The sequence below is a fragment of the Cibotium barometz genome, chromosome 33 (genome assembly GCF_041138505.1).
Source record: "Cibotium barometz isolate CiBa-2024 chromosome 33, ASM4113850v1, whole genome shotgun sequence".
NCBI classification, from domain to species: domain Eukaryota; kingdom Viridiplantae; phylum Streptophyta; class Polypodiopsida; order Cyatheales; family Cibotiaceae; genus Cibotium; species Cibotium barometz.
This window is the reverse complement of record NC_141078.1, coordinates 24,069,857-24,082,720: the sequence shown is the minus strand read 5'-3', so window position 1 is coordinate 24,082,720 and position 12,864 is coordinate 24,069,857.

The following is a 12,864-nucleotide window of genomic DNA, read 5'->3' as shown; positions in this document are numbered from 1 at the left end:
ATAATTAACCACTGATTAAGAAGAGCTTATGGCTATGGCTGTGAAAAAACACAGCTCTGATAAAGAGCTTGGTTCTCTTAGCTGAGATGACTATTCGCCAAGCCCTCTTAGGGCAAGAAAGGTCACATATAGGCACACCCATGGCTAAGGGAAATTAGGCGATGGCAGCCTATAGACACAACATTCGTTGTACGACCAGAAAACATGCGATTTTGGGGGAAGCAATAATGGTACGGTGCATACAACCTAACCCGCCTAATTGATGTGCCATGCTGAGGTGCCCAAAGCTAGGGAAGATCCTCACAAAGTTTGGTGGGGCAATGGCTGAGCCACTTGTTTGGGAGCATCGAATCCTCCACCAAGGCAGGCTAGCAACTTTTGGAAGATAGTGAAAACAACTAAAAATAGTTGAAGATGGGATAGCCACACAAAAAAAGTCCAAGTATGATGACAAGGCTCTTGATACCATGTTGAAATATTGAATAGCATGTGCAAGTTGGCTATGGTGGCTCAAAGACTAATTCAAGGTTCAAACACATGATGAGTAAAAGATAGTAGAAAGGGTTGTGCACACAGGAGAGACAACAATATTGCGCAAAATAGTTGATTAATTACTTCATAGGCAAGTGCCCTTTCTTATATCCCATGCAACTCAATACAACCTAGTGGTTTCACCAAAGCAAGTGGTTTAGCACAAAACTATATGCTAGAGAAGCTTCACCCACAAGCTAAGAGATTTGGTCCCTTTCACATTTACATGGTCCATTTGGCCCCATCCTTCTAGGGATGTTTTTGGTGCATATTTCAACATAAATGTATGAGGAATCCCCTTCCATGAAGTTTTCTATAGGCCCTCATCATATGCTCGAGGAGCATGTCCAAGCCACAACAATCACATATATTCGATCCACACGTGAACACATGAACAAGGGAACATAAAAGGGTTTGTGCCACCTAACCATAGGGTCCAAACCATAGGGTTTGTGCCACCTAACCATAGGGTTCAAACCACATAATTGGCAAGCCAAACTCGAGTTAGAGACCAACATAACCCTAGCAAACTTTTTTAAAGTTGCTAAAAAAATAAAGTTAAATAAAAAGATAATGAGATTACTTTCCATTCATAAGAGTGCCTCTTAAATAGGCTGAAGGTACATGAGATTAGTTGATGATTAGGTACTAATCTTCGCCATAACCCCCTCCTACATTAACTCCTTGATTATCTCCACCTTTTCCATGAATATCTCCACATCCCTTGATTCTCTCAATTATCCCATGTGGCTTATCTTGCCTACATCATCACTTACATCAAACTGGGAATCTACCCTTTGACTTTGGTATTCATCCTTTTACTCCTCCTTACATTTACACTCACAATAACCTTTCAGATTGAACTCAACCAAGAGGATGTTCATGTGTGCATGTGATGGAGCATATCCAACACCCTCCTTGATCCATACATGGAACATGAAAACATAATGCAATAGCATAGCTCTACATGAAATAAAAATGCATGAGTCCTAATCATAGTGCATCCCTCCAAAGCCCCATCACTGCTATGGCTGCGTGAAGAACTACAGGCGTAAGCCGAGAGGAGCCTTGTTGTGTTTGCCAAGCACGATGATGATGAGCACATGCACAAGACTGGTTCTGCTCTGATACCATGTGGGAAAACCCTAGCCATGGCTTTTGCTCGTGAATGAAAGAGCTTAGGGAGGCTCAAAGATCATTGCCATGGTGAGGTTGAGTGAGTGAGTCAAAGATACGTGCGCTTGTGGTGGCGAGAGTACAATAGCCAAAGATTCAAGATAATGAGTTTACTTTCCATTCATAAGAGAGCCTCTTAAATAGGCTGAAGGTACATGAGATTAGCTGATGATTAGATACTAATCTTCTCCATAATCCCCTCCTACATTAAGTCCTTGATTATCTCCACCTTTTCCATGAATATCTCCACATCCCTTGATTCTCTCAATTATCCCATGTGGCTTATCTTGCCTACATCATCACTTACATCAAGCTGGGAATCTACCCTTTGACTTTGGCATTCATCCTTTTACTCCTCCTTACATTTACGCTCACAATAATCTTTTAGATTGAACTCGACCAAGAGGATGTTCATGTGTGCATGTGATGGAGTATATCCAATGCTTTCTTCTTCTCCTTCTTTTCCTCTTCTTATTCTTCTTCTTCTTTTCCTTGGTCTCCTCCTCCTCCTTCTCCTTCTCTCTCTCTCTCTCTCCTCCTTCTCTCTCTCCTCCTCCTCCTCCTCCTCCTCCTCCTCCTCCTCCTTCTCCTCCTCCTCCTTCTCTCTCATCCTCCTCTTCTTCTCCTTCTCCTCCTCCTCCTTCTTCTCCTCCTCCTTCTCTCTCATCCTCCTCCTCTTCTTCTTCTCCTTCTTCTTCTTCTTCTCCCATGGTTCACCATATGTTGCCACGCAATTTTGTTTTATCCCATATTCCATTTCAATGGCCTGGCAAAGAGGGTATAAGGGTAATTGCTACTCCTTGGCTTCATCAGCCCGTCGCTATGTATATTCGGCCGCTATGATGCCCCTGTGGTGTATGCATGGCCCCTGCCGGTGTTCACTATTTCAGGCTGCCCTTGTTGTCGATGCTTTGATGCGTGGTGTACTTTAGCGTTGCTTGTCTATGCTGGGCTCTTAGCCTTCGTGCCGCCGCTCTATCACCTTCACACATAGGGCCGTTGGTTCCATGCTGGGCCGTCTGACTGCCCCAAACACACACCTTTTTGATTGACATAGCGTACCACTGTGATGAAAAACTACAGACCTCGAGAAGCATGTAGAATAGAAAGTATACAAATTGTCCCCCCCCCAAGTGTGTGCCAAAAGCATCCCCGCTTGAGTATTTCTAGTATTTATTATTTTCAAAAATAAATTACAAGACTGTTTTTGCCCTTGCATCCCCGCTTGAGTATTTCTAGTATTTATTATTTTCAAAAATAAATTACAAGACTGTTTTTGCCCTTGCATGCTCTATAATCCAAGCTTTCTTTTACAAAAATTGGGTAATAAAATATCAGAAAATCTCACTCCTGTGATAGAAGTTGAATTAACGTCTGTAAAAAGGCTAAAAAGACCTATGAGACAAAAAGGTTATATTATGTTCATGGGATATATCATCATAAGGTATTGAAAAATAAAAGAAAGTAATAGTAGAAGCGAAAGCTAAAGTGTTAATCTTGATCTGAAATCTATATTAACGTCTACTAAAGGCCAAAAAAGGCCAAAATCGCTAATGAGACAAAGAAAAGTGTTCCATCATAAAGTCCATGGAATGTTTCATGATAGTGAAAAGAAAGATAGTGCAAAATGAGAAAAAACCCCAAGCACTATTAGAGCCGATACAAATATTTATTTTCAGTCTCTTGTTTTCTCTCCTTGGGCTATTCCAGTTACTTGGGTGGAAGTGCATCCCTCCATTATGTAGATTGAGTATTATTTTGAGGAGCGGATCGACACCTTTGGTGGTTTTGATGGAGCTTTGGTTGCTTGAGATAAAGGTAAGAGTCGGAATAAAGAGAAGAAAGGGAAAGGGGGTTCTGACGAACTCCAAGAACAACGACAAAGACAAATCTTCTAAAAACAAGGACATAGAGTGTCACTAGTGTGGCAAGAAGGGTCACACATGATGGCTATGCCTTAATAGTCATATGTAGTAATTTATATGCTTCTTGTTTGTCATTGTTGGATGTTGATTCATACTTTGATTCAGGTGCTACAAAGCACATTACTTCCTGCAAGAAGCTATTTGCCACCTTGAGAGATGCGCCGTAAAGTGGTACAATTTTATGTTCTAAAAATGCATCCTATGCCATTAAAGGCATTGGCAATGTGGAACTAACATCATGTAGTGGGGACACATATACTCTTGCTGACACTTTGTATGTACTTGGCATCTGCAAGAATCTAATTTCTGTCTCAGCACTTGCAAAAAACTAGCCTCAAAATCCAATTTTTTGATCTGCTACTCCGTTTATGACATAACTAATTTAGATGCCCTTCTACTATCTTGTACATTGCGCAATGGCCTATACAGGCTTGACATGTATGACAAGAGTAGTGATCCTCATACTGATTCTTTGGTTGCTTCCACATCGGCTGTTATGTGTGATGCTAAGCTATGGCATGCTTGGTTTGGTTACCTAAATTTTCCTTCTCTTATGCAGTTACAATCTCAGGCTTTGGTTCATGAGCTGCCATCTATGCAGATTCTGCACAAGCATGTAGTACTAGGAAAGATGCGACATTAGTCCTTTTTGAAATATGGCATTGTGCGAGCTATACTCAGCCATTGTAGCTTATACATAGTGATCTCTGTGGCCCTATGAGGGCACCATCTTTTGGCAAACAGCTGTACTTCATGACTTTGATTGACAATTACACTCATTTCTACTAGGTGTATGGTTAGAAAGCTAAGTCGGATGCATTTTTCACTTTCCGTCACTTTGTCCCTTTGGCTGAAAATACTTTATAGCCATAAGCTTTTGGCATTGTGGACTGATCAAAGGGGGGGGGGGGATACTTGTCACATGACATGCAGTCCCGTGGCATTTCTCCATAAGTTTACTCCTCCTTATACACCATAGCAGAATGGTGTGGCTGAACATTGGAATTAGACACTTATGGAAATGGCCAGATGCATGCTTAAAAGTAAGGATTTACCTTCTAGATTTTGGCTTGAAGTGGTCATATGCGCCAACTATATGGTGAACCGATGTCCGATTAAAGCTTTGAAATCTATGATAGCTTATGAGGCTTGGAATGGTAGAATCCCTATAATCACTCATATGCGTGTTTTTGGATGTCTGGCTTACATGCATGTACTAGTACAACACAGACATAAAGTTGAAGCAAAGGCATATTTTTGTGGGGAATAGCAGTGAAAGTAGGTATACAGGCTATATGTTCCGTCCACTTAGAAGCTTATTGTATCCAAAGATGTCATCTTTGATGAATATGCATCTCAACCTATGCTTTATGTCAGCTACAACCATCAATTGATGCCCCATACGTTTTTAATACATCGCGGCCATTATTTGGTATAGGTGCTAAATCAACTAAGCCATCTTTGGCTCATAATCAGCCTTATGCTGGCTGCTAACAATCAACAAATTTAGTAGTCTGATATTTCCCATATTGCTCGAGATTAGCCACACTTTAATCTGGATGCCTTGGGTAATGCATTAGTTGAAGAGGATGCAACTAACCATGACTTACAAAGAGTTTCCTCTTGGCTCCATGCCACCTTGCATGACAACAAGCTGACTCCACTTATGCTAGGTTAGACACACGAGCTGCCTCTTAACATACATTCCATTTTCTTGACATAGCCCTTGTTGCCACCGCATGTAATGAGGAACCACTTTCTCATTTTGATCCATTGGAGGATGACAACTGGGTTTTAGCCATGCATTCAGAGTTGGGCTCCATTGAAAAAAATGCTACATGGGAGTTATTCGACTTGCTAGCAAGCATGCTATCGACACAAAGTGGGTACGTACATAAATTGAAGTAGAAGCGTGATGGCTCCATTGATCGTTTATAAGGCTCGTTTAGTTGCCAAAGTGTATGCCTAGAGAGAAGGCATTGACTATGATGAGACTTTTGCGCTTACTTCATGTATGATGACCATCCGCACTCTTGTTGCATTGGCTACACATAATAAAGGTGTACTGGATGTTAAAATTGTTTTTTTGAATGGTGATTTGCAAGAAGAGGTTTATGTATCTCAGTCTCATGGCATTGTTCAGAAACATGCAGAGCATAAGGTATGCACATTGCGTAAATCACTCTATGGCTTGAAACAGGCTCCATGTGCTTGGTATCAAAAGATTCATGCATACTTGCTCTCTTGTCTGTTTCAGAGTAGTCCGATTGAGAGTACCCTCTATGTTTGCGGGATAATCGCATAATCTTGAACCTTTATGTGGATGATCTGCTCGTGTGACGGGCCTTGATGAGGGGCATCAAGGCCCCTCATCAAATGCACGACTGGCTTTCATAGTTGACTTGCAACATGCATTTGATGTTTCCAACATGGGGCTATTGCATTACTATTTGGATATCCAATTTATACCAGTTGAGGGGGGCATCATATTACAGCATGCATTTGATGTTTCCGACATGGGGCTATTGCATTACTGTTTGGGTATCCAGTTTATACCAGCTGAGGGGGGCTATTGCATTACTATTTGGGTATCCAGTTTATACTAGCTGAGCTGAGGGGGGCATCATGTTATCTCATAGACACTTCAAGTTGTGAAGCTAAGTACAAGACAACATTCACAACTACTGCGGAGTGTGTATGGCTCTGCCATCTATTGGTAGATCTTGGTGTTAGACAGCCATATTTACCATTATTTTCACTAACAGTTAGAGCATTAGGAGTCACATGGAATCCGGTATTTCATGCGGAAACAAAGCACATTGAGGTGCATTATTGTTATGTTAAGGAAAGGCTCTATGAAGGAGAGATTGCCTTGACCTATGTGCTTTCACGGGCCGATGGGTTTACCAAGTCCCTCTCTAAGGAAAAGTTTAAGGCTTTCCACAAGGCTTTGAACTTATTACCTCTGCCAAGGTAGTTTGCTACACCCTACACATTCACACCATTCACTTCAGGGGGGTTTGTTAGCCTTAGAAGTCCTGGTGCAAAACAGCCCTACACAGGAGCACTTTTTACCCTATGCTCGCAAGGGTTTTTTCCACGTGTGAACATTGTTAGCCATGTTAGCCCTACTAGTACTTTGTAGTCCACACATTCATCATTATCATTGAGTACTTCTAGCTATCGCTTATGGTATCTTTCTTGCACTTTATACTTGATATGAATGTGTGTGTCTGTAGAGAGCATCTACTCCCCCATCCAACAGGTTCAATCATCTCTATCATAATATATTCACCTTGTGTTGTACCTAACTTGCTCTCTCTTGTGTGCTCAAGCTTCTTCTTCTCTCTCTTCTTCTCACTCCACAACCATGGAGAGATTTCATCCTCCAGAGCTCCATGGTTGATCCTCGTGTGATTGCCAACAAAGCACATGGACTTGGATGTCAAAAAATGATGTAGGTAATTCTTTTTCCATCAAGCACAGGAGCTTTATGCAGTCCAACCTTCTTTGTGGTATCTCCAAAGTGTCTATCTCTTTTGACGTGATAAACCTGACCAATGACAAAGCATCGATTAGTAACTTAATTCAATTGTAAACAAGAACTCTTGACCCTTTTTTGAAGGAATAGTACCTTACACAAGTGATCCCAAACAATATATATCTCAAATGCCCTCATTTAAACATCCATTAATGACAAGTGGTAAGATGTGCTGCAAATAGTCCACCTTCGACCTTAGTAGCCACAAGTGATCCCAAACAATATATGACATCTCAATTGCCCTCATTTAAACATCCATTAATGACAAGTGGTAAGATGTGCTGCAAATAGTCCACCTTCGACCTTAGTAACCACATAAATTATCAATTGTCAAGAACGAGATTTATAGACACGACCTACCTTTAGGAAGTTATGCCAGTCATGCATCCCATCATGTATCTTTAATCTAGAAAGGGACTTATCATCCATACTAAAACATGTTTCACTGTCGTGATGCACCATAGCTTGTAGGTGTATGTATCGATCTCATCCAATCATTAATTGTGTTTATCTCGTCTTTTGTAAGCACCCATGGTGCTGGACGATAAGTCATCTTTCAAGTTTGAGGGTTCACAATAGGCCATAAAGATAGTTTATCGTTTTGTTCCTTTAAATCTTCTCTTATAGCCTCTGTATCTTTAATACCAACAACAAGACGTTTCCAAAGCGAGTGTCCAATATCTTTGAAAATGTGCATGGGGTCAAGAGGATGTGTGATTTTTAAATCTTTCCAATATTCTAAACTATACCATATTGAAATCTTGGGCGATGCTATCAAATTTTTTTCTCCACATCTTCTGCGACATTTCTCATCGCTTTGTGAGCTCTAATTTTGGATCTATAAAGTCCCAATTGTCCATTTTCTATACCAATCCATGGGAGTCATATATATACAGGGCATACTCCACTTTTAATCCTTCAATTGAAATGTCTTGCTTCTTCTTTTGTTTGCCATAATTCATGTTAGAATGTCGTGAACCTTAAAACTTTGTTCACCTATAGGCTTGGACATGTCAAGCACCTTTATCCCTTTCCATAGTTGTTGTAGATCTTTGATGTGAGCAGTGCCACGTACTTGAAGGATAATCGTAGGTAGGATAGTCCATGTTAGAATGCCATGAAGCTCAGAGCTTCATTCACCTATAGGCTTGGACATGTCAAGCACCTTTATCCCTTTCCATAGTTTTTGTAGATCTTTGAAGAGCGGTGGTGCCAAGTACACATTGATGTCTTTCACTTGTCATTTTCCTTTATTCATGTGATGGATCAATTAAAGTTTTCAAGAAGTAGAAACATATTGAATGGATGCCATTTTAGACTATATTACTTGTGCATATACCTGGAATTAGTAAACTTAATATTAAATGCTCCTTCTTATGGACATGAATGGTGGTAGGTTGTAATTGATGATGAGCACTACTACCATTTGCTTGATTGATGTGAAAAGAGGTTGATCCCATTGAGACCAACACCAATTCTTAAATAATGGGGCTCTTGACTAAACTCTGACCATGTTCTATCAATGTGATTGAAGGCTTCACAGTCAAATGGAATCCGTAGGATCCCATCTATGCTTGCATTCTTTGCAACCCAATCCGTAAGCTTTCCTAACTCTGGGCTCTAAAATAGGTTCTCTATTCATGTTTGTAATGGAAAATATCTTACAATCTTACGAGGAACAAGTGTTACTGAATCGCAACGCACCACATTTGGGACAAACAACGGTGTTTTCATGCTCTCCTCGATATAAAATGAAATCATTGATACATTTATGGATTGTTTTGTAATCAAGTCCAAGGTTGTTTATCATATTTCTTGCCTCATCCCTCATTTTTAGAATGGTGTTATTAGGTGGTAGATGTTGCTAGAAAGCAACCTGGCATTCAGAACAATTGCTTAGGCAAATAAACATACACTATCACTTAGCATCCATATATATGGCACACTTATGTTAGTAATGTTGAACCTAATTGCTCCATGAGTAACGAGCTTGGAGGTTCAAGATAAGTAGGGTCATAGAAAATCTTGTCAGAGAAGAACTTAGAGAAGAACCCTCATAAATGGATGTGAGTGCTTCTTCTAAAGATATAGCTCACGAGGATCACTATTATGTGTATTACTTTGAAACCACTTGTAAAGAAATTCAATCATGCCATCAGCGTCATGTTTTGCATCATCAGGTTGGTATGTCTAACAGGCGTATCGCTCTCTCAACCTTTGAAAAGTAGTAGGATCCTATGCTCAAAGAACCTTCATACACTCTACTGATAATCGAGAGTGACCCTGACGATATAAGGGCACGTCCTCCACAATATCATAATTTGGAACGTGTGATCCAATATGAATCATGCAATCATAAATATAAAATAATTCACGATAAGACAAGTGTCAACAAAGTAATAAGGCAAGTGACAATAAAGCATGACATAGCCTTATGTAAAGCACATTCGTGAAAACGCATAAATGGTTTCAAAATTTTAATTCTACAATACATTTGTAAGTCTCATCAAATTTTAACATCGTTGGGCATGTTATTTCAAATATAATTTTATTAATAGGGCACGAGTGCCACAAGACATAATGATTGAGAAAGGAAACATTAGTATATTCGCTCTCCCTCATTATGTAATGCCTCTTTTAGTGAGAAAGGAAACATTAGTATATGTGGTCATACTCCTGATGTAGCAAGCAAGTTGATGCCATGGACCTCATGAATAGATAGGTCCACAAAATGTCATAAGAGTGACCTCATAGTAAAATCTCATGCAATGAATAGACCTCATCCCCCCCACCGGCAATCATACATGGTGCGATCACATAAGGAGCACCCCATAAGGTAAAAACCTCTCCAATAGTGCTCCCAAATAGCCTTTGTAATGTCTGTGATCATACATCTATGTAAGAGGCAGTAGGTGACTAGGCAAGGGATGATCATCAAACGTCTCGGACTAAGGACTAGGAGGCAACTAATGCGCACATACCTCCATTTGTTAACATAAAAATAGCTTGACCATGTCACATGCGAGGAAGCATATATGGATCAAGCCCATGAAAGCCATTATCGTCACATGAGGTAGATGTACAACTGGCAGTGGTGGTGGCCCCATGACAATTGCACCTAGATGCATGTTATATATCACTTGCCTATCAACATCATATAAAATTTGAATGTGTCAATGTGCAATGCTTAGAAAAAAGAAACATCACTTAACATAGGCTGATGCTATCGATCTAGTGCTGATGCATCATGACATCTTCTAAAATTGAGCTTGTGTGTATGGCATTGCTTTTGCTACCGTGTTTGCCCATCGATGAGTGTCTCGACAATTTACACACTAACATGGAACTCTTTCCTCATAATATGCATGTGTCTCATTATTTGCATAGTGCATGGATCTAAAGGATGTCATAGAAGGTGTCGAAAGAAGAAGACACACCTCCTCACCCTACCCCATAGGAGCTCATAGACCTGCCGGAGGAGGCGGTGTACCAAAGGATGAGTTAGAACCTATTTGCCATAGGTAAAGCAAGAAAATTAGATAACATCTTTGCTTTTACTTCTTATATGTATGTGACTAAAAAATGTGCAGGCATTATTCTTATGTGCCGAAAAATCACTGCCCTACTTCTATGCATGAATCGTGGAGGGCCTTTTGAGAGGAGATGTGATGCAAGTTAAAATGGGATCAGAGCAGTAGCAGAAGGTATGTAATAATCACTCTCTATCTACTTAAACATTGTCTTAAATCCTAAATTTATATATACATGTTTTTTATTTTGGGCATTTGCATTCTCAATTGTAGGAGGCAGCACGAGCTAGGTTGTAGGTTGGGCATATGTCACACCTCAGTAGGATGGGCAAGAGAGGCTTTATTACCACTTTTTAAAGTTAATAAAATGTTTAGATTTGGTCCTCTATGTGCATTTAAGTGTGCATCGGTAGATGTTCTTATCAATCTATAATTATTTATTTGTAAGTTAATAAAATGTTTACATTTGGTCCTCTGTGTGCATTTAAGTGTGCATCGGTGAATGTTCTTATCAATCTACAATTATTATTTTTAATAACAAGTGAAGGACTACAGTTGGGAGACTAGCACATAGGAGATAGAGATGGCCATGTACCAAGGCTATAGGCATCTGAAGACCGAGCTACCTCCACCGGCTCCTTTTGTAAGTAGTTTTGATTAAGTAGCATTTTAGTTCTAATTACATTACTCAAACATTGACTAATTTGTGTAAGACATAGGAATTTCAAGGCGAGAAAGAAGCTAGGTAGATTGCTAGTCGGGCTAGGGAGAATGGAGGGGGATCAGAGTGCATTGATCAGGAGTAAGACCGTAATAGGGAACAATGAGGATGATCACGACTAGATCCTCCTCTTCCTTGCTCTCTAGAGCCTCATTCTTCTTGCCATTTTGGTTTAGTCTCATTTTGTATATGTTTATGTGGGCTTTGTATATGTTTATATTACCCACAACTTTTTGTATAGCCCTAGTTACATTGTACCATTTATACTCATGATCACTTTTATTTTTGTACTCTTATATAAGCTTACATATATATTCATTAGCATTTATTTTTTTCAACATTGTGCACAAATGGTTTTTGATTTTGAAGTTTGAATTACACAAATTGGTGCTCATGGCAACATACATTAGAAGATGACATGAAGGGATTGACTAGCTGGAGAGTGGAAGCTCAGACTAATCGGATCATGGGGGGACACCTCGCTTGATGAACCTCTAAGGCATAGCCGAGTACAATCTATCAAGGTGGAGGGACCCAGGGAGAAAATAATGTGAGTAAGCCGCCTGACTGCTAAAGGTTTCAGGAAATGGGGAGACTTGTGGAACTCATCCAAGCTAGCTCCTTTGGGAATTCAGGAGCTCACTGACTCGATCTTAATCAAGCGCGGATTGTGGATAAAACTAGGGAAATGTGGTCCCTCCCTAACATGAGTATCTTGTTCAAGACCATAGTGGAATATGTGGTCATCTCACAACAATGAAATATAGTGTGTTGAAGTATTCAATACTTTTATTGGATGCATAATCCTCCATGTTTGTGTGTTTTTTGGAAGGTATTGAATCCATCTTCTTGGTTCCCATCCACAATATGCTATGAGAATGTCTTCAATTACTTGATTGACTCTCTCAGTCTGGGCCATCAGTCTCTAGATGATAAGTTGTGCTAAAGCAAAGTTGAGTGCCCAAGGCTTGAAATAAGGACTGCCAGAACTTTGAAGTGAAGTCAGAATCTTGGTCACTTACTATCCTCTTTGGGAGACCATGAAGTTTGAAGACTTCCTTGATGAAGAATCGAGCAACATTAGAAGCTTTGAAGGTCTTCTTTGCTGGGCATAAGATGAGCTACTTTGGTAAGCAAGTCCATTACTACCATAATGGAGTCATATCCTCCTTGTATAGTGGGGAGACTTGTGACAAAATCTATACTAATGCATTCCCACTTCATTTGGGGAATATCCAAGGGTTGAAGTTTCCCAGGCATCTTGACCTTTTTAGCTTTAATCCTTTGGCATGAGAGACATTGCTTCAAGTATCGAAGGACATCATTTTTCAGGCTTGCCCAATGAAAGCTCCTCCTTATGGCATTTAATGTTTTTGCATAGCATGGGTGCCCTACCACGGGACTATCATGAGCTTTATGGAGGATTAGTTTCTTTAAAGC